Below are 26,474 nucleotides of genomic sequence, written 5' to 3' on the forward strand. Positions count from 1 at the left end.
CTAGCGGATAGTGAGGAGATGTTTGCTGTATGTGACAAAAAATGTTTTGGCCTAAAAAACGCGTGGCATCGCTTACAGCACCTTTAAATTTACACCGAGAGAGTGTAATTAGTTACATCCGGGACATTTACGCGCTGGGCGCGACGAAACGACCTGAAACTTTTTTCACAGACGCCATTTTCTTTGACTCGCGATGCAAGGCATACGAAGAGGGAAAACGCAGATATTAAGTGTTTTATCGCATTTATATATGCATTTTATAACATTTTATTACATCATATTGTTTTTATTACAATATTTATATGCTGTGAACGGCTAAACCGGTCTCAGAAAGGCATTTTCGTTGACGCGCGATGCAGAGCAGACCAGGATGAGGTTGCTTTTAAACAGAGAAACGACTAAAGTAAGTGTTTTATCTAATTTGCAATATGTATTTTATAACATATTGATTTATAGAGAAATTTAAATGCTCTGCGTGCTTAAACGAGCCGAAACCTTTCTCAAAGGAGACATCTTTGACTCAATACGGAGCTGACGACGAGAAGGTTGTAACGTTAACAGGGAAAACACAGAAAGTAAGTGTTTTTAACCTAATTTACAACATGTATTTCATGGCATTATATTGTTTTATTACGATATTTATGTGATGTGCACGCCTAAACCTTTCTCACAGACTCCGTTATGCCCTGCATCTTCTTTGACTCGTGACACACTGCAGACACGGAGTTTAACGGTGAAAACACTGAGTAAGTGTTTTAACTCATTTACAATACGTATTTTATAATGTTATTTTGTTTTATGACAATATTTGTGATGTGCAAATATCATAATGTATTTATCCTCAAACTATATTTTACTCTCGTTTGCCAGCACACCTAACTTATCTTAACTGAAACCTAACGTTAACTGAAAAACTAATTTTCTTAGGATGTGTAACGTTAAGTAATTCTTTAAGATTAAATGTTTATGAAAATGTATTTATCAGATTCAATTTTGGTTGATGTTTGGATATGCTTTCATGTTTAAATGGCTAAGGCTAACCAGGTTTGGTCTTTAAAGGCTGTAACGTACAGACTAGAACCTGGTGAGTGTCAGATTTTACAGATAACATATGAGATAGTGTATAAACATAAAAAAAAATAATCATAGCTTTGTTGCTATTTGGTATAACTAGATTTTTTGTGTTTCATAACACTCATTTTGAATTTGTCCTGTCAAATTACTTTACAAAAGCCCCCCCTTTTCCTTTTCCTTAAATAAAATTTGTTTTCAAACCAATTGTTTTCATGATTTGACTGGTAGATGTTTTCTTGCTTTTTAATTTTAGACTCAACTGACTGGGAAATCTCTGCCCATCACCTGCCCCCAACATCACAAAGCCACAAGAAGGGAACAAAGATTCTTCCGTCAGCTGACTATTTAGTGAGATTTCTTAAGGTGCGTGTCTAAATTGATTCCTAAAGGGTTAGTTCACCTACAAATGGAAATTGTCATTACTTACCCTCATCTTGTTCCAAACATGTAAGACTTTCTTTCATCTTCACAACACACATGAGGATATTTTTAATGAAATCTGAGAGATTCCTGTCCCTCCATTGACAGTCCACACAAATACCACGTTCAAGCCCCAGAAAGGTGTAAAGGTACATCATTAAAGTACTCCATGTTTAACTTACATTTTATTAAACTACGCAAGTGCTGTGTTTGCAGCAACAAAACATTTACCACTTAATTTATAAAATATTAATTTCCAACATGCGTTCATGAGAACATTACGAGTTGTGCATGTTGTTGATGTGAAAGCAGATGTTGTTAAGTGAGCGTGCATTGAAGATGAATAATTTGTAAATAAAGTTGAGTTTTTTTGTTGTTGTTTTTTCGTGCAAACAAAGCACTCTTGTTGCTTCATAAAATAAATTGAGGTTAAACCACTTGAGTCACATGGATTACTTACGATTTCCTTTATACCTTTCCGTGGCTTTGGAAGTGATAGTTGAATAGGCTGTCGATGAAGGGACAGAAATCTCTTAGATTTTATAAAAAATATCTTAAGTGTTCCGAAGATGAGCAAAACTCTTACTGGTTTGGAACAACATAAGGGTGAATAATTAATGACAGAATTTACATTTTTGGATGAATTAAGTCTTTAATTTACTTGGAAATCAGTAAATTCAAGTCTTAATCTAACCAAAATAGTTAATTGTTTGAGTCACGAAAGTCTAAGATGATTGAACTTTTTCCACCATAAACTTGCTGTATTTATAAAACACAAATTGTATTGATTGTAATTGGTCTGGTTTTGTGTTGTCTAGGGAACCAGCACTCCAGGATTTTTTGAGAAAGTTGGATCTGCACAGCCTTTCCTGCTCTGTGAAACAACTATGCACTGAACTTTACTGTTAGCAACTGGACACAACCAATCCACTCATATCTATGGCGTCAAATGGTGGACAAAACAGCGCAAGCGCATAAACACAGCGCGCAAGTGAATTACAACAGTGTGAGCAACGTGACAAAGCTCGCACGTAAAATGTAAACATGCATAACTCTCAACTCACAAACTGGAGGACAAAAAATATGATTGTGCGCACAAATTAACAAGTCGCAAGCAGAAATAACAGCCGCGAGTCCTGACAGGTTCTACACGCGCGCGCAGATTTGAACACACGCTCGAGTTTTTTTTCTACACGCGCGCGCAGATTTGAACACACGCTCGAGTTCTTTTCTACACGCGCGCGCAGATTTGAACACACGCTCGAGTTCTTTTCTACACACACACGCGCAGCTGAAATATTTACGCACACGAGTCAGTTTTAACACTTTAAGGGGCGGGGCTCCGACCTTCCTGTTAACAAATGCCATATTGCAGCTTCTCTGAAAATCTTTTGATTGGTTGCTATGCCGTGAATGATGTCCTCCTGTTGCGGTTGGCTGTTGTTGGCTCTCTCCGAACGAAGACACTCATCCCATACACACTCGTCCCACAGACCCAGCCTCAAACCCAGTCTCTTAAAAATTAATAAAGGCTGGTTTCTAAAGTACTTCTTCCTGCCTCTATGTATTAATGCTCATGGGTAGCCTAAATGGGTTACATTAAGTATTTTACTGTTATATGTCAACAAGATTCAAGATATTTTCGCCTAGCTATACCCAATGTTTAGATCTGTTTTGGTATTTATGAAAATTAGCACATACATAATTAGATTATGCACTGTTTGTCCATGGTAACAAACAATTTCAAAAACTTGTAATACATTTTTTTGTTTGTCTTGATGTAGGCTAAGTAATCAACTCAACAATAATTTTCATGGTGATATCTAAAGGTTAAAAATGTTACCCTATTCACGTGAGAAAAAGAAGTAATAGGCGTATGAATAGGCTATTTGGGTCTTTTTAGAAACTTTCTCCTAATAGGATTCTTCGGGGCTTTTTTCCCTTACTCAGGACATATTGAGTAAGTTGAGTTCAGTTGAGTTTGCTTCTGTTGCAATTTGTTCAACCTTTTTTCATAAAATGACTGGACTATAAGGGAAGGAGCTGTGAGTGGGCCACATTTCTGATAAAATTTTTGAAAATTTGGTTCCTGCAAATGCTGAGGTCATGTGACTCTTATATCACTATTAAGCAAGAAGTAGCATGTTGTGAGAAAACAACTGACATAGAGGAAAATGTTAATATATTTAATACATTTATTAATTACTTACACGAAAAAAAATGTGTCTAGCTATTTTTAGTTTATAACATCAAGAGTTGTCTGTGTTACCTTACCTATATAAGTTACACAAGTCAATTATGTAAAAATGTCCTAAATATTTAAATCGCTTACAAACTTCGAATCAGGTCAAAAGAGATCCTTGTGTCAAAAACAAAAAACACATAAAAAAAATCAAGCATTTGTAAATGAACAATTTTGTGTTAATTCTACCTAAACGATACATTTAACATATAAACACATGTGTAGCCTATAACTTTGAAAGAAAACATAAAAAACTTCTTAAGGTCTGTCATCCCGCTTTCTGTTTTTTTTCTCACTTTATTTATAAATTTCTCCACATATTACAAAATTCCAACCATTCCAGAACACAGTTGTACAATTTAACATATGTAGAGAAAAAGTGTAAAAAAAAGAGGGTAAGATCAGAAGATAAGCAGGGGTCCAGGACAAACCTAATATAAAGGGAACAATTATTAACCCCAAATAAGAATGTTCAAAGAAACCCAATACATTATCAAATATGCAAAAATTACCCCTCAACCACCCCCACACCCCTTTAATCCACAAAGAGTGAGTAGGCGGGACAGATGATTTCCAATGCAGTAAAATCTGATGTCTGGCCAGGAGGGTCACAAAGGCCACAAAATCTGCCTTGTACCGTGGACAGTGAACTGGGAAAGAAAGTGTACCAAAGAGTGCTGTTATAGCCGCAGGTTCAATTGTTGTCTCAACTACCTCTGACATTGTCTCAAATATATATCAGTCCAATATCCATGTAGGGTTGGGCAGAACCAAAACATATGTGCCAGGGTTGCAGGAGCATGACGACAACAGTCACATATAGGATCAATGTCAGAATAAATTTTAGAGAGTTTCCACTTTCTGTTTTGAGTGTCTTCGTTCGGAGAGAGCCAACAACAGCCAACCGCAACAGGAGGACATCATTCACGGCATAGCAACCAATCAAAAGATTTTCAGAGAAGCTGCGATATGGCATTTGTTAACAGGAAGGTCTGAGCCCCGCCCCTTAAAGTGTTAAAACTGACTCGTGTGCGTAAATATTTCAGCTGCGCGTGTAGAAAAGAACTCGAGCGTGTGTTCAAATCTGCGCGCGCGTGTAAAAAAAAACTCGAGCGTGTGTTCAAATCTGCGCGCGCGTGTAGAACCTGTCAGGACTCGCGGCTGTTATTTCTGCTTGCGACTTGTTAATTTGTGCGCACAATCATATTTTTTGTCCTCCAGTTTGGGATTTGAGAGTTCTGCGTGTTTACATTTTACGTGCGAGCTTTGTCACGTTGCTCACACTGTTGTAATTCACTTGCGCGCTGTGTTTATGCGCTTGCGCTGTTTTGTCCACCATTTGACGCCATACATATCCTTCAACTGTTCTTCAGCTGTTGAATGTTGTTGCTGTACTGTTGCAAAGTCGAAGGTATTGACTCAGCTTCACTGACACAGGACTTACATTCACTGACATGTGGGACTTGAAGTATTACAGAGATACAGACCATTTGATGAGCAGCTTTCACATAATTCTGATGACAGAAATGCCTATATTTTGCCTTCATTTATTTTAAAAGTTAACATATGATGTAAAGGCTAAAACTTGTTCGTTAATAAAAGCTAGTTTGTTAAAACAACTGTTTGCATTTTGCCTTTATTTTTAACTTTACAATGAACAGAATTTTTACTTTCTGGATTGTTTTGATGTGCATTCAATGTTATCAATAGGTTAAATGCTTTGCTTTTATTTCTGGAAAGATTCCTTTTGTTAAAAAGCATTTAACACTCCCGAAATGTATAAATGACTCCCTCCATTTTGGAGTTAAAATAACACTTTTGAAAGTGTGAAATATGCACATTACTCACGGAATACATTTTAACAAAGTGTTCAAATGTACTCCATGAGTAATGTATATATTTGAGTTAAATGTACACTGGCTTTTTTGCTGTGTACCTTAATAAAGTGTGTTTTTGACATTTTCTGCCATTTGTCTTTAGTAGGATTGGAAGCAGCTCTAGAGGTAGCCTATTTGTATTGACACTCAATAATGTTATTGCTGAAGAGTATTTTAACACTTAATGTTGTTGTATTCACACTACACTGGTGTTGGTGTAAAATAAAAAGTATTACTCAATAACACTGTAATTTAACACTAACACTAGAGTGGTGTAAAAACAACAATGTTAAGTGTTGAATAGTGCTAACTTTTAACAATATACAGGGTTGAATTAACAGAAAATTAGTGTGTTAAAAAATTAACACTTTCAAAAGTGTAAATGTAACACTGTGTAGTGTGGACACATATACACACTTTGCTGGTGTTAAATTTGACACTGTAGGTGTTGATTTAACACTGGGGATTTTGCTGTGTAGTATGTAACATAAAAAAAGTTTAAAAAAATGTCAAATGTTTGGATTAATGATTTATGTACACCCCCCAATAATATAAATGCAACTTTAACTGTTCTTATGATGCAGTATAGGTCTTAATGAGTCTTTATAAAAATATTTATAAAATAGTCATTCTTATAAAAAAGTATAAATGGAGGTATAATTCATTATGCCACCAAAGGTTTTCTTTTTTTTAGTTGAAATCATTGTGTAAATGGCCACTAAGCAGGCTTTTATTTTGTAGGTTTAACAAACTGGAATCTGATGCGAAAATATGTGGGGAAATGTTTCGCCTCACATAGAATTCCAGATTGCATGGATTCCTATTTACATACTGCATTTTGACGTACAAATATAAATGTGACTGCACCCTAACTTATGTTTTAGACAGAATATTCACAGATAGTTTGTCCATTTTTGCTCTGCCAATACAAATACTTCCTAACAAATCCCAAGTTGAAACAGTTGCCGCTGTGGGTCATTTGTTCCTGAATGAATCAGTGTATTTCATCAGTTGAATGATTCAGTGACTCACCCACAGTCACTTGTTGCTTAAAGGAGGGGCCATGGTGTTTCATGTATTCAGAGTTGTTTACAGTGTTAAAGAGATGGATTCTCATGCTAAACATGGCCAAAGTTTAAAAAACATATTTTGGACGAATAACGGAGAATTTCTGTGCCGAAAATCTTACTTCCGGGTTGGTACAAGTTTCGGCTGTTTTTGTTTCGATCGTGGATCTAATGACGTAGACGAGAGTGGAACTCCTTATTATGAGCATTTCTCTCGGAAAAGCGCGCCCGTCAGGGTTGAAATGGGGGAAATGCCAATAGACCTGAGAAGAGAAAAGCTTGCAATGATGTATTGGGCTAACTTAAAAGGTGGTAAGAAGAATCATTGTACACGCGTAATACTAAATGACTGTTGGGAATACAAAAAGAATGGAGGAAATAGCCTTGGCTGGAAATATGGACAGTGGGTCAAGGATTATGGTATAGAGGATGAAGCAATTTGTCCTAACATGCCATTAAGTGGTGTGGCAGTGTGGAATATTCCTGAACCTGTTGTTGAATTGAGATTATTGGAGGCTCGGGAAAAAGCAGAAGAAATATGCAGTAATAGTTATAGAGTTAATGTTTTTATGAGAGAAAACTTCAATTCTTTTGTGCAGATTTACACAGATGGATCTAAGGATCCAATTGAGCAAAAAGTGGGCATAGGAGTGTATATTCCAAATTTTAAGACATAAATAAGCTTGAGGCTAAGTAACAAACTGTCTGTGTACTCTACTGAGCTAACTGCAATTATAGTAGGACTACAATGGGTTGAACAGGTTAGGCCAAACAGGATTTTAATTTGCTCAGATTCTTCATCAGCTCTTAAAAGTATAACGTCTACAAAAAGTGATAGAGAAGATTTGTTAGTGGAAATGTATACTTTATTGTACAGACTGAAAATGGAAGGTATAACTGTATATTTTTGTTGGGTGCCAGCACATATCGGGATAATAGGGAATGAAATAGCTGATAAATTAGCAAAAGAGGCATTAAAGAAAAACGTGGTGGAAGTTAAAGTCCCTTTGGGTAGAAGTGAAATAAAATCTGTGATTAATAGGAAATTAATACAAAAATGGCAACAAAGATGGGAAAATAGCAGAACAGGTAGGTGGTTTTATAGTATTGAGAAATCAGTAGGGAAAAAAGTGCAGTTTTTTGGAAGATATAGAAAAGAAGTAGTAATGATATCTAGATTAAGAATGGGACATGCAGGATTAAACTCAACATTAGCATTAATGGGGAAGCATGAAAGTGGGATGTGTAACGAATGTAATATTTTAGAAACAGTTGAGCATGTGCTTTTTAATTGTGGTAAATATGATGGTCAGCGTGACAGGCTTTTTAATAGTTTTAAAAATAGGCCAGTGAGCGTTGTGGATCTTCTGGGGAAGGGTTTAAGTGACAATCAGATATACCTTTAACCTTTTTGGAGGTTACAGGTCTATGTTACAGGATATAGAAATATAGGGTCTGAGGGTGAGATGTATGGTGCCTCTGCCTGCCTTAAAGGTTGAGGAGCCCAGTGTGGAAGTTGGAGAAGCTGAACACGCAGCGTCAGCTGAAGCCTGGGCTCTGATCCTTTGGGGTGGGTGGGGTATCCACCCCCCCTTCATTTTTTATTTTTTTATTTTTTTATTTTTATTTTTATTTTTTTTTAAGGAAGGAAAGGAAAAGGAAGGGGAACGTAAGGAAAAGGAAAGAGGAAAGGGGGAAGAAAGAAAATAATACAGATTCATCACCCAGGTGGTTAAAATATTCAGTAGGTGGCGGTAATGCTCCTATGGAGTGAACGGCCAGACAACTAAAAGAAGAAGAAGAAGAAGAAAAGCGCGCCCGCGCACACGTCGACCAGAGGAGAGCGAGACCGTGCACATCAACGCGCTTCTTCAACAGGAAATCATCGGCAGCGCTGCATAGGATTTGTTCAAGAATGTCTCCAAAAAAGTGTGTTTTTGGATATGAGGTAAAGCTTACCGTGTTCAGCTTCCCAAATAACCCAGCGTTACAGGAACAGTGGATGGAGTTTGTTTTTTCCAGAGCATCAACAGAGTTGTGCAAGTGTTCTTGGTTGTTCCCTGCATTTCGACGATGATTGTTTTATAAACAAGGCCCAGTTCGACGCCGGATTTGCAGATCGTCTAATGCTTAAGAATGGAGCAGTCCCAACGATAAAGGTTCACGTTCGTGCGTTGGAACCGCAGGCGGTGAGTAAAACTGCTTCAAATGTCTGTGTCTTGATCGGCGCGTAAGGACAGCAAGTAAACAACATGATCACGTATAGTTAAAGCTGCCGTCGGCAACATTTTTTTTATCATATTCAGTGTAATCGACACTATAATCCGACAGAACAACATAAATAAGGTGGTTTTAGAAAAAAACCCGAGCTTCTAACTCCACCTGGAGCGTGTTATTTGTTTTGCAAAAATCCAGCGCTCCCGCTTCATCAGGTCCAATCAGCGCAGGGGGGTGTGAGATCTGACTGTCAATCACAGGTCGTGCACACGCCACAGATCCCCCCTCACTCGCGCACGTTAATATCACATGCACACGCCACGCCTGAAGTTCGCCTGGAGATTGCATGAAGCGTGATGGCGGAGAGAAAATCTACTAACAAGCTTCCAATTCCTCGGTTATTGCTATCTATGGATAGATTAGCCAGGGCAGCCTACCTCCGAGTCCATGGTGTTGATCGATGCTGAAGAGACGGACGCGTTCACAGAAAATCAGGTACACACGCACAGTGACGCACTGACGAGCACGACCTCGATGGGAGGGTGCTCGCTGGTTGTGGGGAGGGGCATGAGAGTTGTAAACATTCAACATTTTGGCTAATCGACCCTATCTGCCAGACTTGCCGACGGCAGCTTTAATGTATCTTATGGAGCATGCGATGTATGGTGTGTGTGTGATTCGCGCTCGTGATTATTTAGCTCCGCCCACACGGCACGCCTCCAGCCGCTCGTTTTTTTCCGGAAAGACTCGGTACAGCCTATCTTTCTTTTATAAATATAATGAAACTAAATACTTTTTGGAGATATGAAGGATGCAATACTACTCTATAGGTACTCAAGATTAACATGAGATAGACTGAAACTGAGTGTTTCACCCCCCCTTTAAAGGGATAGTTCAACCAAAAAAAAAAAAAAAGATATGTCTTCAATTACTCACCCCCAAGTCATTCCAAACCTTTTTTTTTTTTTTTTTTTTTTACACAAAATAAGTTATTTTGAAGAATGTTGGTAACCAAACGTTGTTTGTCAACATAGACTTGCAATGTATGCAAAAAATATATTTTTCAAAAAAAGAAAAATTATTAGCAAAGTTCGGAAGGAGCACGCTCAGATAATCTACCAAAGAGAGGTGTATATATATACATATATATATATATATATATATATATATATATATATATATATATATATATACATATACATATACATATATATATATATATATATATATATATATATATATATACTCACCTAAAGGATTATTAGGAACACCATACTAATACTGTGTTTGACCCCTTTTCGCCTTCAGAACTGCCTTAATTCTACGTGGCATTGATTCAACAAGGTGCTGAAAGCATTCTTTAGAAATGTTGGCCCATATTGATAGGATAGCATCTTGCAGTTGATGGAGATTTGTGGGATGCACATCCAGGGCACGAAGCTCCCGTTCCACCACATCCCAAAGATGCTCTATTGGGTTGAGATCTGGTGACTGTGGGTGCCATTTTAGTACAGTGAACTCATTGTCATGTTCAAGAAACCAATTTGAAATGATTCGAGCTTTGTGACATGGTGCATTATCCTGCTGGAAGTAGCCATCAGAGGATGGGTACATGGTGGTCATAAAGGGATGGACATGGTCAGAAACAATGCTCAGGTAGGCCATGGCATTTAAACAATGCCCAATTGGCACTAAGGGGCCTAAAGTGTGCCAAGAAAACATCCCCCACACCATTACACCACCACCACCAGCTAGCACAGTGGTAACAAGGCATGATGGATCCATGTTCTCATTCTGTTTACGCCAAATTCTGACTCTACCATCTGAATGTCTCAACAGAAATCGAGACTCATCAGACCAGGCAACATTTTTCCAGTCTTCAACTGTCCAATTTTGGTGAGCTCGTGCAAATTGTAGCCTCTTTTTCTTATTTGCAGTGGAGATGAGTGGTACCCGGTGGGGTCTTCTGCTGTTGTAGCCCATCCGCCTCAAGGTTGTGCGTGTTGTGGCTTCACAAATGCTTTGCTGCATACCTCGGTTGTAACGAGTGGTTATTTCAGTCAAATTTGCTCTTCTATCAGCTTGAATCAGTCGGCCCATTCTCCTCTGACCTCTAGCATCAACAAGGCATTTTCGCCCACAGGACTGCCGCATACTGGATGTTTTTCCCTTTTCACACCATTCTTTGTAAACCCTAGAAATGGTTGTGCATGAAAATCCCAGTAACTGAGCAGATTGTGAAATACTCAGACCGGCCCGTCTGGCACCAACAACCATGCCACGCTCAAAATTGCTTAAATTACCTTTCTTTCCCATTCTGAAATTCAGTTTGGAGTTCAGGAGATTGTCTTGACCAGGACCACACCCCTAAATGCATTGAAGCAACTGCCATGTAATCACTGTTGATTAGATAATTGCATTAATGAGAAATTGAACAGGTGTTCCTAATAATCCTTTAGGTGAGTGTGTGTGTATATATATATATATATATATATATATATATATATATATATATATACACACACACACTCCTGAACAAAATCTCAAGACTGGGGGAAATATTACAAGTATTCACATTTCGCGCTGGTGAATCATAACCGGGTTGAAAGTACTGCTTCAAAATGGCAAAAAAAGAAACAGAAGCAAGAGACAAAAAATAGAGAGTAGGCCATTTATTAAATTGCATTTAAACTCAAACAGGCTGTTCATCAGCTGACCTTTTCACAAGATGTAAACTAAGTCTTTGATGTCCCCAGAGTGTGTATGTGAAGTTTTAGCTAAAAATACCTCATAGATATTTTTATATAGCATGTTAAAGTCCCTGTAAAGTCAAAATTAAGTATGTGTTCTGAGTTTGTCACACCACAGAAAAATGTGTTATTAGCCACCCAGACAAATTTCAATGATAAAAAAAGCCGGCAAGTACATAAAATAAGCTATCAAAATCTTGAAAAAATGAGCAGTTGTCTCTGCTCTCAAACGCTGGGGGCGTTTCCGCTGGCTGCACTGAAACCACACCCACTCGCGGGAAAGCTGCCGTCGCCACACTCAACTGTCTGTCACCGCTACAGCCGGAATGGATGCTCCTCCTAGCAGCTTAATTGGTTTTACAAAGCCATACATGTTCGAGCCTGGACTACCTACTATAATTATAACATAAGCACACAAGGCAACTTACACTCATTGGTGGGCACGCACTGAGTGTATGATGGCACCAGTTGTCGGTGCGACGGGAGTATGAACACCGAGGCGGGAGATAGTCGGTTCGGCCCCATTCACCAGTAACAGCGGATTATCAGTGAATCCCAGTTGTCTCCGACGAAAGTTTATAAAACTATCCCGTGTAAAATGATCACTACAGAGGCGGGTTTTGGCGGTGATCCTCAGCTCTCCATCAAGGTGGCTCACCTATTCACTCATTTATTCACAAAATGAATCCACATCTTCTTGATGTGTTCGTTTTTCGGAAATTTTAATAAGGACACCGATCTGTTTTGTACGTGATCGCATCCAGGTATGCATTTCCGTGACGAAAGGCATAGCTAGCTAGCAAACTGTAGGCTGTAGTAACTAATAATACTGACAGTAACTCGCGATCGGCAAACTGATGTGATTGTGCTCTATTTATATTGTTAGGGGAGGGGCCAGCGTCAGGGGCTCCTGTGCGTCATCAAGTAGGGGCGTGTCCATGAGCTCAGGGGCTCTGGTGCGTCATCGAGCCCCCGTTTTAGCCCCGCCCAAAAAATCCGGAACACAGCAATGGTGAAAAACTGTTTAACGGTCTAACTCCACAATTCAGTACTTCACAGTTCACAGTCTTTGTAATATGTTTTAGCAATACATTTCTAACATTTCTAATGTTTTTAGAATTTTTTTTTTAGAATTGCCTTTACAGGGACTTTAAAAAGCTATTTATTTAAAAGCAAATATCTCCCTTTGCTTTGAACTTTGATCATTGTAACTTTGCAGATGTTGTTTATGCTCAAACAGCAATATTACACACTAACTAAAGTTAAAAAAGTGAAATCATAATCAACCACCCCTTTAAGACCATAGCCAAAAAAAAAAAAAAAAAACTGAATTCAGTCATATAATGCAGATCGATGGTCACTGTCTCAAAGAGCTTGCACAGAGTCTATACCCGCTATATATCTATACCCGCCCGCGCTCTCAGATCATTTGGACGCAGCTGTGTTCAAGAGGTAAAAACGATATAAATACTGTTCGTTTTCTCACACAAACCGCTCGTTTCGTGTCTTGGGCCATCAATGTGTACTTACGATGGGGAATTGTTTAATTTGGACGATGGGGAATTGTTTTAATTTGGACTCTGTGCATGCTCTTTGAGATAATGACCATAGACCTGCATTATATGACTGACAGACAAGAACGGTTTGACCTAAAAATATCAAAATTGAAACTACTGCGGAAAAAAAGACACCTACATCTTGGATGCCCTTGAGGTAAGCTAAAACATACCAAAATTTTATTTCAAAGTGAACTATCCCTTTAATCAAAGAACAAAAGAAAGAGAAAATCACTCACTGCTCTTGACTGAATAATAGTTGTAGCTTTAAGAAGGATGAATCTATATTTAATTTATAATTTATTCAGCCAAGACGCTGACGTGTTTGATAACTTTATATCCTACCTTTAGACCTATCTAAAAATCTCAAAGCACCATTTACAAGGTTACATGGGTCAAAAAAAATATGAAGACATTAACTTTTTGTGCATTTAGGCAGGGCAAGTAAAAATTCTGAACCGGTCTGACTGGGCCAATAAAAAAATCTGAGCCCTGATATATTGAAGGTAAATGTGTCATTTATTGTAATGTGAAGATTGTTTTAAGTTCACTTAAATTAAAAGTTGTGCCTTCTTGCATAAAAATATGCCATTGAACAAATTTTTAAATAAAGAATACAGTCTTTGTTGTTTCTCCATTAATTTGGAGGTGAAATTATTACAATGTAAAAATTTATAATATTTATATTCACAGTATACATAGTCGACTCACCTATGTTCCTTGACAGTTCTTTGCATCCCTCCGCCACTCCAACTCCTCAATATTGTCTGGTTCCTATCCCAGCCAGGGATACGGGGGGAGTAGTCTGGATTTAGGCCAAATTCAGAGCTCAGAGCCCTCCCCTCGTACAGCATGCCAAATATGCATACTTATTTAATCTATCTGATTATTTGTAAGTGTGAACTTGTGAAATCTAATTATATGCAAGTGCAAACTCGTGAATGTGTGTGGAATATTATATTCCACAGAAGAAACAAAGTCATAATGGTTTGGAACAAATATAAATGCATAAATAACGCTACCTGAACCGAAGGCACAAAATCTTTATATCTATGTTTCCAGCTGTGTTTTTAATTCCTCTATAAAATTATAGAGAAAGAATAAGAGAGAAGGGGGAATAAAAACATATAATTTCTCTCTCAGCGATGTTTGAATGGGAAATGCAAGCGTACTAATTCATGCATGAAGTTACTGTTGATGCTGCAAAAACAGGGAGAAAAGAGAGAGAAAAGAGAAAGAGAGAGGGAAAAAGAGAGAACCCTAAGCCTTTCTTGCAGACGTTTGAATGCACCATGGTATTATTCATTAAGACAACTGAAACACAGGAGGAGTCTGCAAGTGTATCTCCACTCAGAGCTTGCCATATGTCTAGTGTCAATATGACTTCACGGTCGCCCGAGTGGAAAATAGCTAGAAGGCTGCCGAATGCACTTTGAGAAGACTGGAGTGTTTAGATAAATAATCTTTCACAGGAATGTGGGACAAAAAGAGAAGAAGGGAAGAAAAAGTAAAGGAAGGAACAATGCGGTGTGAATATGTATACTAGCTTTCTTTTAATTAAAGAAGAGCAATATGTTTGATTGGTCAACATGTAAGGCCTGTTTTACTGTTAATCCTCGCATGGATAAACCAAAATGAAAAAAATAGCCAATAACGTAAATCGTTGCACAAATTTACTAGCAAGTCACGTCTGTTTCCCGAAACCAAACGAACTTTGTGGCACATGCATCGTTCAAATCACTTTAGCATGCTTTTAGAAAAATTAGAAATGGTCTTCAGATGCCATGTCTGTAACTTATATGACAAAATCTAGCGTTAATTCGATCTCAAACAGATTAATTAAAATAAGTTATTAGTCCACCACGTGCGAGACGTCATAAACCAACGTGGTTGAAAGATACTTTGCGACATACGGTTTCGGGAAACAGTCGTGACTAGCTAGTTGATTTCTCCAACGATGCATCGTACTATGGTAGTTAAGCAGCGAGCAATAGTTGTACGGGAAACGCACCCCAGAGCTGTTCAACCATACAACTTTGAGAAGCTATTTTACAGTGTTTGTTGGTTTCAGGGAGCGCTAAGTCATTGAACTATATTAGTAACGACATAACTCATAATCAGGACATAGAAAACTCAGAAGTGGAGTTTACAGAACCCTGGGAGAGAAATTGCTGTCGCTCCACTCACATACACTGTTCCTGACCGGGTTTTAGTCTGTGACCTAATCTCCTGGTTTCAGATACAAGGCTTAAATTAAGACTAGTCCTAGACTAAAATGCATGTTTGAGCTGTTTTAACTGAATGCAAATTGCACTGACATATCTCAAAATATGGCAGTGCCATTGTTTTGTCTCAAGATGCACACCAACTAATGTTATTTTTTCCTCTAAGGCACTTTTATAAAAGATAATGAGATGCCCTAATTGATAATGTCCTAATCCTGGCTAAATCTAAACCCTGTTTGTGAAACCAGGCCTATATGAACTTATTATTTAGACTTTTTTTAAAGCAATATCACAATTGCTATAGTGTATAGAATATGCTAATATTCAACACAGCTAAAGTGAAGCTCTAGAATAAGCAATGATAATAAGCAATGAATAATATTTCAAACATGAAAATGTAGAAGTTTCATTGGCCACATACAAACTGTAAAGTTTCAAGAGTGACAACCTTCAAGATGATGTTTTATACCATCATCACTGTCCTCGTCAGAGCTCATTTCCCAGGTCACTAAAGAGCCGAGGTATGCATTTAAGGGTTAAAATACTTATTTTAACCCTAAAACAGGCAACGTGACTCATGAGTCACATAGTTTTTATTGTCTTTTTGGGGGCATAAGAATGATTTTTTCATCAAATCCTTTTATCATTTTATCACAGCCTGGTCTGTCTTGAGTATGCTGGTCACATGATTTGCTTCAGTTTTTGTGTGATAAATTAGTCAGCCTGACCTAAATCCAACATGGCTACCAGTGGTGCAGGACATTCAGATTTTGAGGAAAGTAAATATATATTAAACTTACTTATCTTCTGGAAAAATAATAATAATACTGCTAACATTAATTGTGAACATTGTCTTAAGGTGCTGAAGAAGAAAATTAATTAATATGTTGTTCATGTTGTTATTTAGCACGTTTTGAAATAGATGTGACTCCTGAGTCACGTTGCCTGTTTAGGGTATAAAAAAGGGATTAACCCTAATTTTGACCATCTTTGTATTTTGAGTTTTTAATTCACTATATTAGAATTAAATCCTAATCTAATCATGACAAACTATATATCGTTGGAAAGGTCTAAGACTCCTAAATAGATATTTTGCAAATTATGTAGGAACAGTAATAGATGAATTTATGACAAGAGTGCACCTCAAAAAATCTACATCATAACAGGAGTTCTGGCGTTTGTCACATAAAGTCGACGCACACACATTTAATAATTTAAACTTTGGTTTTCATGCTAAAAGTTCATAATAAAACATATAATCTAGTATTTGTCAATAAAAAATGATAAAATAATATTATCCTCTAAAAAAGTATTATATATATATATTTATATATATATATATATATATATATATATATTATACAGTTTATATATATTATCCTCTAAAATATAATATTATCTTTTTATCTCCTTTTTTATTACATCACATATTTTAGTAGTTATCATAAATTAGGTATCATTTGAAAGCTTACAAACTCAGAATTCATCCTGTGAAAACCGTTTTGAAATTGGATGTTGCGTTAGAAACGGTACTCTAAATTCTTTTCTCTGGCTCCACCCCTTTTGGGCGTAATCATGTTTCATAATTTATGATCAAAACCTTTTCTAATCTTGACAAAATATTGTCAGAAAGGTCTGAGTCTCAAGGTTCGATATTTTGTGACAGAAGTGATATTTGGACAGAAATGTATTTTGGCAGAATGCATACAATTAAATTCAATGGAATGTATGTCACCCGGTGGCTATTTTTGGTATTACGCCTAAACAAAATCTCATGGGAACTTCAAGTTTTGTGATATCAACTTCAAATTTGGAACACAACATGGTTAGATATATGGCTTTGATTTTATATTAATTTTAGAGTAAAAAATATTTAGTAAAATATATATGTTATATAAAAGAATATTAAGTACAGTATATTTGATTTACTGTAAATTTAAACTTCCATAACTTTTTTATACTTTCATTTTTGTTAAGTGCTTTCACTTAATCAATAATCTGCTGAGTGTCTTCTTTAAAACAAGACCAAACTTGAATTACAACCATTTAAGTTTGAATAGTGCATTTTAATGTCCATTCTCAAAAAGGGGGGTGAGAGTTAAGGGGTTAAAGTACTATTTTTATGGTAACGCAAGGTCCGATTTCAAAACAGTTTTCACAGGCTGAATCTTGAGTTCGTAAGCTTCCAAAACATATATATGTGGCCATTAACATGCTAAAAACTAGGTATTCAGAGATGTGTTATAGTTGTAAATGAAGATCATTACAAATCAAGCTAATTTTCTGCATAAATGTAATTAGCATTTCACACCGCTGTTGGCTGTTAATTGTTGATTTAATGTCAAAGTGCATTGACAGTTAATATTGATTCAACATAGATTCAGCCAGCTTTGAACCAAGTAAAGATCATTATATTGTTTGTCCGAGTCTTAGATAATGAAATCAAAGCTCTGACTACCTTCTGTTTACCATACGGTGAGGTCATAATCTGAGAATATCTATATCGATGTAAGCTCAAGGTGGGGTTTGCATTTCCTCTGAGCTTCCTCTTGGCCCTTTAATGAATCATCAGGGATGCTGTTTGTGTGTGAGAGTGAGCGACTGTTTCATTAACACAGTGACTTTAATAGTTCCCAGAGGAAACCAATAGAGTATGTTTACCAAATGTGTCTTTGCGCCTAAAATTGATGCATTTGGAGAGAAATTGAAAGGTGCTACTGGATTGACATTTCCAAACACGTTTTTGTATGATAATGTCACCATATTTTCATAGGTAATGTCATAGATGACATTATTAAGGAACAACAATGGGGTAGTGAAACTTGATGCAATTCCCTATTTATGTTTGAGTCAACAGAGATTATTGCATATTTCCACATGGTGATTTTGTAAGACATGTAAAACAGATGAATGAATCCATGACAGATGATTTTACAAGTTAATTAGTTTCAGGTAGGGTTTTGTTGCTGTGTAGATTTGAGCCACATAGACTTACATACAATTACATTCTGCAACAGAGCAATAAGCCAGAAAATTCGGGAAAATCGTCAAGATTGGATATATTTAGTTGTCTACGCATGCATGAATGTAACCTACTTGCTGACTTTTGTCTTGAAGCCAGGCCTAAGTTCCAAAAAGTAACACTTCAAATAAGCTGAATTTACCCAATCATCATACCGAAAAGTCCATTCGAAGTTTCAGCCACTATCTTTTGCCTCTGTCAGATAGTTAAGCTAACCCAGAGGCAGGGACACCATCTCTTCCTGTGGGCTCCATTGTTTTGACATCAGCTGTTGTTAGATATAACGCTGCACAATTAAGCATGTCGTGTATCGCTGGGTGAGCGATATTCCTGCATTGCTGTTGAGTTAAATATTCAACAACCCCCTTCCATCAGAACCATTGACCAAACATTTGAATCAAACCATAAAGTTGAAATGTGTAATTTTGTCTGTTAAAATACTTTCCCTTTCTACCAGTGTAATGTGCAGAGACTTGGTGTAAATACGGTAGCCACATACTCAGTGCAGCTAAATTTGGTTGTCAATTAATCATTAAGTGCTTAATCCTGTTCTGTAGTAATTTACAGGAGTGATAACCGTATTGTGCAACCAAATAAACTACTGAAAAATTCAAGTGTGTGTTCAGAACCGAACTGAAAAACTAGTTGTTAATGACTTCATTAAATGCACATCGGAGATGTCTCTCTTCTGTATGTGGGGTGCAAGAAAATTACAGGGAAAGATATACAAACCATGATTCATTTGTGTTGGCAGATCTTTTTTGGAAAAAAAAGAAAGAAAAGAAAACAGCAAACAAACAAAAAATGAAGTAAATCCAAATGCTATGTATTGAAAATATTACCAAACTTTGCGACCCACACATGCCCACTTTAATAACTCCATGAACATGTTGTCCACAAACCAAACAACAAACCCAAAATAGCTTTTATTAAGTGGACATGGCATCACCGCAAGAGCTGCAACGTGATCTCATGAGAATACGTGTGTATTTTACGTAAAGTGTAGTTCTATCACACGTACATTTACTTACGTTTTATACACACAGAAACGTACAATACTGACGTATTTACAGCACTAAAACATTAAATATTTACGTATTGACAGCACAAAAACGTAAATTATTTACGTATGAACAACTCTACCGGCGTACAAATTGTACATATTCCTATTTATGCATATTCAAATCATGGCATTGTCACATTCACCGTCTGTCTTCGTCCTGTTCACTACACTTCCCAGAATCCTCCTTGTCTCCACACCTGAACTCACTCCCTCAATTACCCAGCTGTTCATCATTATCATCATCTGCATCACCTGTCTTGTGTTCATCTGTGTGTGTATATAAGTTCCTGGTCTTCACTTGTCTTTTGTCAGTTATTGTTTGTGCACCAGCACCCAGTTCCGAGTCCAGCCGAGCCCGCACTTCACGTCAGATCTGCCGAAGCCAAGGCAGTTCGCGTCATGCCCGCCGAGCCTGAGATAGTTGTTGGCCCAGAGAGGCCAGTCCCGAGTCCAGTTCCGAGTCCAGCCGAGCCCGCACTTCACGTCAGATCTGCCGAAGCCAAGGCAGTTCGCGTCATGCCCGCCGAGCCTGAGATAGTTGTTGGCCCCGAGTCCAGTCCCGAGTCCAGTCCCAGTCCCGAGTCCAGTCCCGAGTCCAGTCCCGAGTCCAGTCCCGTTGAGCAAGTGCCAGAGCCAGTCTTCCCAAAGGCGTTTTCCACCGGCAGTCCCATCTAGCACGGAGCCCTCTTCGCCGGTAAACTACATTTGAAATGGAGAAGCGCGCGCCTTCACACAGAGCGAAGCCGGATTAACATTTTCATGGATTAATAACTTAAATTCTGATCTGTACCTCATTCAAAACTATTATATACTGACAGAGAGGACTTCGACTGCAACACATCGTCATGTGAACGACTTTTGGTACCGTTTTGACATTTTCGCAATAAATAAATAATTGTGATTACACAATGTTGTTTTTCTTCATAATTGTAGCCTATGTAACGTTAGTTTTAAGAAATGGTTATGGGTAGGTTTTGGGGTAGGAGTAGGATTAGCTGCTCAAAATATATTGTAATGCTATATTGTTAATAAAATTGCCATTTCCCTACACATCTCTGTACGTTTTATCCTTTTTATATTCTGTAGCCTATAAAATGGGTATGTTTAGATTTGGGAGTAGGGTTAAGGGATCTTCCATTTATCTATAATAAAAAAAAAATGGTAAAAGGTAAATTATACAGATATCTTTATGATATGAAAGATTCGTAAATAGTCAGTTTTTTTGCTGTAAAATCGTAATAATGTTACGTTTAATTGTTGCATATACGTCCATATCATACGTTTCAGCATCTATCCAAACGTACAAAGAGTACGTTTTCTATCTTTGAAAATTACGTATTAATACCTACGTATTAACAATGACTACGTTTACATGCAGCCAATAACCCGTTCAAAACCGGGATATTAGCAATAACCCGTTCGCGCACGGCCATGTAAACACCGGTAAAAACCCGGATATGCTCATATCCCGGTTTTTAAAAACCCGGATATGATCCCTGGGGTACACCTTTTCTAACCCGAATATTTGGTCATGTAAACGCGTATCTGCATATCCCCATCAAAAGGAACATTGATTTGTGTTTTGCGCATGTTCTATTCGCAAGGAATCTTGGTATTTTGAGTAGAGACGGCGCATACAAAAACCCGCGTGCAGTAAACAAGAAGTAGAGGTAAACATGGCGAGACGCAGCACAGCACCACACTTTTGGAGCGAGGAGGAAAGCGCAAACAAAGGCTATCGCTATCTGCCCCGAACTATTCATTATCTGCGTGCTGCTGCTGTTGTTGTTGTCTTTGGATACAGGAAGAAGAATCGGAAATGATGCATATTGCGTCTTAAGGTTCTCCGTACATCCAGACGCTAACCGTGCGTCGCCGTTTACATGCCAATTGATTACAAATTCCATGTATACAGGAGTAACTCTCTCTGCTCACGCATGTAAACGGGTTATTCCGAATGTTTCAGAAACCCAAATAGTGACCTTAACCCGACCATAACCCGAATTTTAACAGCTTGTAAACGTAGTCAATGAGACCAGGCTGCAAGAGCGGTGTGAAGCAGCCTTCCGATACAAAACATGAAACTCTGCCATAGTTGGTTTAATTCAAATGTAATGATTCGTTTGTCGCTGTATTATTACTTTAGTCAAAGATAGCGGAAACCGAAGATGTGAGACGCCAGGACATAACTATTAGCCACGGTGTCAATCGTGCCAGTTTAATTTTTGTAATTTTCATTAAAATCCTGTGATAATTTACCTGTATTCATGCCATTTTAAAACTCTATAATATATAGCCCCCTTTCTTGAGGGTCTTTCTGGGTTGATATCCAACTAGGAAGAAGAAAATTATACAAGAAGAAAAAAAATTATAATTAAAAAAATCACTTATTTTACAGTCACTTTGGTGGAAAAATAGTGGAGACCAAACACACAAGGTGTCAGAACGTTGATGGTTAGCATCATGGTCAGTTGTGTGTATACACGGAATGGAAATTGAAAGGGTTAGTTCACCCAAGAATGAAAATTCTGTCAGTAATTACTCACCCTCATGTTGTTCCAACCATGTAAGTCTTTCGTTCATCTTCGCATCACAAATTAAGATATTTTTGATGAAATCTGACAGCTGTCTCACTCCTCCATAGGGTTTCAGAGGGACCGAAACTCGCCGGCCCAGAATAGTTATTAAAAACATCGTTAAAATATTCCAAGTGACTACAGTGGCTCTACATTAAGTTTATCATGCGACGACAATACTTTTTGTGCGCAAAAACAACAAAAATAACGACTTTATCCAACTATTAGTGTTCTTCAATGTGGGCCTCTGACGAGAGTCCACGGGAGCGCCAGGACGCATGTGCAAGAACTGAGATTACGGCGTTCTTCTTCTACTACTACTTGTTACTGGCTGCTCCTTGGGAGTATTACCGCCATCTACTGTACAAGATGACGTCCCGACATCATCGAGACCTAAATCACAATAAGTGTCGAATTCAATAGCTTACATACAGCGCGCGTCTTCCTCTGCTTATAAACAGACCGTTTTGCGCTTCCGGCAATGTCGGGACGTCATCTTGTTCAGTAGATGGCGGTAATACTCCCAAGGAGTGAGCAGCCAGTAACAAGTAGTAGTAGAAGAAGAACGCCGTAATTTCAGTTCTCGCGCATGCTCCCGTGAACTCTCGTCAGAGGCCCACATTGAAGAACACTAATAGTTGGATAAAGTCGTTATTTTTGTTGTAACTATTTTAACGATGTTTTTAATAACTATTCTGGGCCGGCGAGTTTCGGTCCCTCTGAAACCTATGGAGGAGTGAGACAGCAGTCAGATTTCATCAAAAATATCTAAATTTGTGATCCGAAGATGAACGAAAGTCTTACGGGGTTGGAACAACATGAGGGTGAGTAATTACTGACAGAATTTTCATTTTTGGGTGAACTAACCCTTTAAGAGACTCCACTCTCATTTTTAAATGCGGTTGTCACTTCTGAAACTTTGCAGTGCGTACAGGTACGTGGTCAACTTTTTTAAATCTGTCTCTGTTAAGCCAGATTTCGGTCAAATATTAGAGCAGTGATGGTCATTTATCATCTAATTAATTTGTCCCCTTGTTTTAGCTAAATGGTGGCCACGTTTTAACTAAATTGAAATGTGGGAATTAATTATTACAACATGGCCACAGTTTAACTATAGCAAGTGAACGAATTGATAAAACCTGTCCCTGGTTGTCCCTTACTGAGTTTTTTAAATTACATCTATCATTTGTTTCTATTGAGTTTAGAGCACTTAGTTTTAGTATTCTGCCAATCTTTTGGTATATGTTTAGACTGATGTAAGGAAGTAATTAGTAATTTTTTGGAATATGATTTGCGTTGATAATGGAAATACGTATCTGAGTCTGCCTGTGACTGACAATTACAATTATCTGAGTTAAGGGATGGATGAGGAACTGACGCTTGCTGATTTCCATATTTTTCTATGTGCACTTTGTTGATATCAGTATAGAACTCTTAAGCTCATTAAATATTGCTTCACAATCAAAGCTTCTGAATACGAATTACAGCAAAGTCAATCATTTGTTTAATTTACAAAGCATAAGTCCAACTAAACACAATGGATAAACTAGCCTGGGGTGAAGAAATCAACTAGCTAGTCACGACTGTTTCCCGAAACCGTATTGTCGTTCAAAGTGGTCGTTATTGTATTATAAATAAAAGACACAGGTTGTACTGAATGTCAGCTTGCTTATTTTGCTCAAGATAAGGATTTGTTAAGTTCACATGTCATGCAAACTAGAAACTATGCTTCTAACCACAGGTCAAGAGCTGTCGTTCCAAATACACAACTTTGCGATGCTGTTTGCGAATGTTCGTTAGAACGATGGTTTCGGAAAACACTGACTCGTGAACTATGCTGATAACGACAGAACTTGCAAACAAAGTTGGCTAACGATGCTTTTGGGAAACGCACCTCAGGTCAGAACAAATGAAGAAAGAAATTGACATATGAAAATGAGCCCACGGAAATAGTCACAGCAAGTATTATGTTGTTGTTGTTCTGTAGTAAACAAACCCACACCCTCAGGGCAAACACTGGATAACATCTGGCTAAAATAGTAGAGTATGACCACCATCAGCTCTCCTTAGCAACTAATTAGAGAATGAGGACACAGAAGAGAAGAGAGAAGGAAGCACAGATCTCCAGAATTTGTGCTCCGCATTGTTTTGCCTTGTAATATAAGTGACCCACTTACCTCAGCTAGACTGCCCGAATAAACTTAAAAGAACTGGCTGAGGGTGAATGTACAAAAGGCTTCTAATGGCACTACATATTTTAAATTGTGCTGTTAAGAGGAACAAAATGCATCCATTAATTGGATAGGTCATTGAAAGGTTACATCAAAGGGTGATCTGTTCAAAGGAACCCTATTGTTCGATGTTTACAGTTTTACAGAGACAAACGTAAGATAAATGCATTGTGAATGTACTTAAAAGAATTAAATATCAAAAATGAAAATCCTGTCATCGTTTACCTACGCTCATGCTGTTTCAAAACTATATGACGCCATTTCTTGAGGGTCATTCTGGGTTGATATTCAACCTAGGAGAAAATGCTGTAATTGTCTACAATCATGCACAAAACATACACATCTGTTCATGATCTTGAAAAACATGTTTTAGTGATGCATGATCCTTTAAATAAAACTGCTACATCCCATTAATTAATTAGTTCTTTAACATAGCTGTTCTACTGTTTTAGTCCACATGAAGCTAAACAGGGATTCCACTTCTGGTGGAGAAGGTGAAAGAGCTGCAACTATTCAGAAATCGATATGAAGAGAGCCAGAAGAGCAAGAAACTCAAGGGCTGCAACACTTTAATTACAGTATGTCTGCCGTTCTTGCAGTGTATATTATGTGTGAAGGCCAATAATGAAGGACATACAATCACTTCAAATATTTATCATGTTATAACTCTCAGATTTACTTTTTTTAGTGTTTTATTATTACAGGTACATTTTTAGTTTGGATTGTTTTGATTCATTTGTACTTGATGTTTGCTTGTTATTATTATGTTGAAGAAATTGTAATGGCTTCCTCTGCACCAGCTCGTCGAGTTGCTCCATCAAACTTCTTCTGAGAACCCAAACATGCTGTCTGTTATTGTTTGCAGAGAAATGTCACAATGCAGAAATAATCTGATCATTTTTTGCCTATATTAAGGAGATTACCCAGCAGTATTCAAGCCATTAGAGTCTATGTGGTGTGACGAGCTCTAAGAGGCTAATTTAGCTAATTGGGATGTCAGTGACACAGGCACTCCATCTGATGGCATGTCCTGCTGGTTAGTGGACACCGCAGGGAAAGGCTCACGGCGTGGGGTGATCACAGAACACCTGACTGTCTCAAAGAAACTCTCAGCTAAATGAACTGCCATTGGGCTGATTCCAATTATTCAGTTGGAGGGTGGAGTGGATTGCATAGGAGAGGTAAAATGAGCAAATGGCCAAGAAATTAAGAACAATAAGAGGGTGATCATCAAGGGGTGGCTTCACAGAACCCCAATTAAATTTGGTTTCTGACTAATGCACATGCTGTGTGCTAAGTTGATAAATATTGTTTAAAAAATGGGCAACTTCATTTGAGAAACTACAAAGAATGGCATATGGAAGATGGAATGGAAGGAACTTGTTTTATAAGGATGGATAGGATTGAGTATTTTTGCGTTGGAATACTTGTTGAATAAATGTTTTATAAACTGTATATTGGTTTTCAGTCTGTCTCCCTGAATCTGTTTATTTTACCAATATCTGTCAAGAAGAATCTGGATAGATTTAGTCTTTTCTTGTAGGCTATTGCAGAGGTGGGTAGTAACGAAGTACATTTACTTCGTTACATTTACTTGAGTATTTTTTTGGAAAAATTGTACTTTTAAGAGTAGATTTGAATGTGGGTACTTATTACTTTTACTCGAGTACATTTCTAATGAAAAAACTGTACTTTTACTTCGTTACGTTGGGCGACGTCCTTCTCGTTACTTTATTTTAATGCAATGTGTTGTTAAATGCGTAGTTTATTCCAAGCGCGATGTATCTTTTTTTTCTGGGCTTGAGCGATGCTCAATTCACAAATGAATCACTCTTTTGAGTCGATTCTGTTCAAAGACTTCATCAAACAAGTTGGTAGATCTGTCTAAATCGGTTCGCGAATCAGTTTGAATGATTCAGTTCCTGATTCTGTTCAGTTCCTGCACGCACTGAATCGTCTGAAGCGATTGCAATTCACACTCGACTCGGAGTCGTAACAGGAAGATTTAAGGACATCAAGAGCGTTGGATGAAGTGGCCGTGGACCTACAGTACAGTCAAGTGAGAGCAAATCTTCAAATGCATCATATATTTGCCAGCGATGAAGATCTTTATTAGTTGAACATCTTCGTAAGCTGTCTGTGAATGAATGATTC

At 37.7% G+C, this 26,474-nt stretch overlaps 1 protein-coding gene and 1 long non-coding RNA gene across 2 annotated transcripts in view; one reads left to right on the forward strand and one right to left on the reverse strand.

Annotated features, from left to right (window-relative positions):
- Positions 1–21,540, reverse strand: part of LOC309485850 (uncharacterized protein) — a 417,529-nt gene extending 395,989 nt beyond the window's left edge. Inside the window, exon 1 of the mRNA XM_082152909.1 lies at positions 21,412–21,540. The gene's annotated coding sequence lies outside the window, so the exon portion shown is untranslated. The remainder of the gene's footprint in view (positions 1–21,411) is intronic.
- LOC309486476 lies at positions 674–2,432 on the forward strand. The gene is made up of 3 exons (XR_014201555.1): positions 674–746; positions 1,328–1,437; positions 2,313–2,432. It is a non-coding gene; the product is annotated as an uncharacterized lncRNA (long non-coding RNA).
- Positions 21,541–26,474: the final 4,934 nt, after the last annotated feature.

This window comes from Leuciscus leuciscus, assembly GCF_965113295.1.
Source record: "Leuciscus leuciscus genome assembly, chromosome: 2".
Taxonomy (NCBI): Eukaryota; Metazoa; Chordata; class Actinopteri; order Cypriniformes; family Leuciscidae; genus Leuciscus; species Leuciscus leuciscus.